This window comes from Meles meles, chromosome 11 (assembly GCF_922984935.1).
Source record: "Meles meles chromosome 11, mMelMel3.1 paternal haplotype, whole genome shotgun sequence".
Lineage (NCBI taxonomy): Eukaryota > Metazoa > Chordata > Mammalia > Carnivora > Mustelidae > Meles > Meles meles.
The window spans coordinates 72,638,172-72,640,693 of record NC_060076.1 but is presented as its reverse complement, the minus strand read 5'-3'; the positions used below and the strand labels follow the sequence as shown (position 1 = coordinate 72,640,693).

Sequence of the window (2,522 nt, the reverse complement as noted above, 5' to 3'; positions counted from 1 at the left end):
GTATACCAACCAGAGCCATGAGAAGAACAACTAGTCGGAAGTTGAGAATCTGCATTACAGCCCCTACTGGGATTTGCTTTCTCCCTTGGTAAAAAGGCAAACACCTAATTCCAAGGGGCTTAGTTTCTGTAAAAAGCATTAAAGTTCTGGGGTAAGAGGACCTATAAAATGACACCATAAAAGTTGACATATCTCAATTTACTGGTAAAGAAATACAAATGCCACATATCCCAGCTATGTTAGCCAAGACCCTGTAATTATAGATGTTTAATAAAATTAATGGCAATAATCCAAAAATTTTTTTATTTTTTTTAAAGATTTTATTTATTTATTTGACAGAGAGAGATCACAAGTAGATAGAGAGGCAGGCAGAGAGAAAGAGAGAGAGAGAGGGAAGCAGGCTCCCTGCCGAGCAGAGAGCCCAATGTGGGACTCGATCCCAGGACTCCGAGATCATGACCTGAGCCGAAGGCAGTGGCTTAACCCACTGAGCCACTCAGGCGCCCCAATAATCCAAAATTTTAAAAGCACATGTGAGAATCAAATAAAATGGAATAAAAGCAGAGTTAATTTTAGACTTTTAAGGAAATTATGGACTAATGATTTCTGCAGCAACCTTGTGAAAAAAACAACTCCAGACCTCATAAATACTAAACGAAGTCTGAAACTCTAAGGCAAACCAGATCCAGAACATTCCATGTTTAAAGGCACAATAGTAATTTTAATTTACTTATTTGAGAGGAATGAGCATAAAGAGCTCCAACAAAGACAGTAATATGGTATAGTAAAATGAATATGAGGTGTTAGTCAGATTTGGGTTTTAGTCTTATCTTCAGCACTTACTTGACTAGGAAAACCTGGAAGTTTCAAAGCATTGCTGAGTCTATTTCCTGACAGCAATCATGATACCCTTCTACACACATTATTGCAGGGTTATATTAACTGATATAATATGTAAAAAATTACTTTGGAAATGACATGTTCAATACAACTAGGCCTTAGTTTATGTTTCAATGATAAAAATACAGAGCAGAGACAATTAACCAAATATAACAAAAACCTCCTACTATCCAATCATAAAGAAAAGGTAGATGCTAGGTAGGAAAAACAATTTTGTGTAAAATATTGAAGAAAGGAAATTTTGTCTGAATCACTGTAGCAGGTGGTAGGACTTCTAGTCCTCCCATTTATCTTGTCCTCTCTCCTCCTGATTGATTACATTTCCCTGACACTTTCAATTAGCAATAATCGCGCCTCGGATAAACCTCATTGGCTACGATACTGCCACTGCGCAAAACTCCCTGACACTTTCAAACTGGGCAGAGCGATGTGACTGTTCTAGGCCAACAGTCTGCTAGCAGAAGTGATATCTGAGTCCACAGGGCCAAAGCTCTAATTACCAGTGCAAAGCCCCCACCCCCACCCCGGTGGCATTTCCTTCACCTACGAAGGTGACTGAGGAGCCTTAGTTGAGACAGTGGAACCAAAAGATCCAAGCCACTTGGGTAAATGATGTGGGGAAATATGGAATATTATACCCTAGAGCCATCTGGACCCACAGTAGATTTTGCATGAGCAGGAAATAAACCTCTATGACACCTTTGAGTTTGTTTTGTTTTTTGATTTTTGTTACCACTGAATAACTCAGCCTATCCTTTTTTTTTTATTATTATTTTTCCATTTTATTTATTTTTTCAGCGTAACAGTATTCATTCTTTTTGCACAACACCCAGTGCTCCATGCAAAACGTGCCCTCCCCATTACCCACCACCTGTTCCCCCAACCTCCCACCCACTCAGCCTATCCTGACTTGTATAATCACTGAGGTAACTGGCAGAGGTTTCTATGCTCCTACTTAGGACACAACCACAGAGTTCTGCTGATGTTAAACTTTAGATATCAGAATCTCCTAAGTGCTATTAATCAAGAAAACTTTTTTGAGTATATTCAAACCCTTCAATTCACTAACTTGCCTTTCAACTGCATTTTAACAATGCTAGAAAAATTGGTTGGTTTAGTAAATTCAGAAAAAATAAGTTACTTTCCTTCACTCATGAGTGTGCTTCCACAGGAATGTTTAGTCACTACTGAATTCTTCCACCATCTCAAATTTATATTATATAAAAACTACATAGTATAATTGATCTTATTCCATAGCAAACTGCATTGCTATAAACGAATCACAGAAGGAATGGAATTAAGTATAAGGATGGATGTGTCCATTTATATTATAAATTATGGATTATAAATCCATAGAATGAGCACCCAAATATATCTGCCATTACCACAAAATTTCCATGACTTTGGGCAAATTATTTATAGTCTATTGCCATTTCTCTGTCTATGAAATTGAGAATGTTGGCCATTCCAAACATACTATATTGACAGGGACAGGTAGCCTTGGGGAAAGGGAATGTGTATAGAGAGCAAGGACACATTCCAAAGGGCACTCAGCTCATTAGGAAAGAGACAAAGTAAAATAAAAAAAGAATATGTATTTTTAAATTTTATTTATTTATGTA

At 37.3% G+C, this 2,522-nt stretch overlaps 1 pseudogene; it reads right to left on the bottom strand.

The window, feature by feature from the left end:
* Positions 1 to 1,103: 1,103 nt before the first annotated feature.
* Positions 1,104 to 1,299, bottom strand: LOC123953604 (annotated as a pseudogene).
* Positions 1,300 to 2,522: the final 1,223 nt, after the last annotated feature.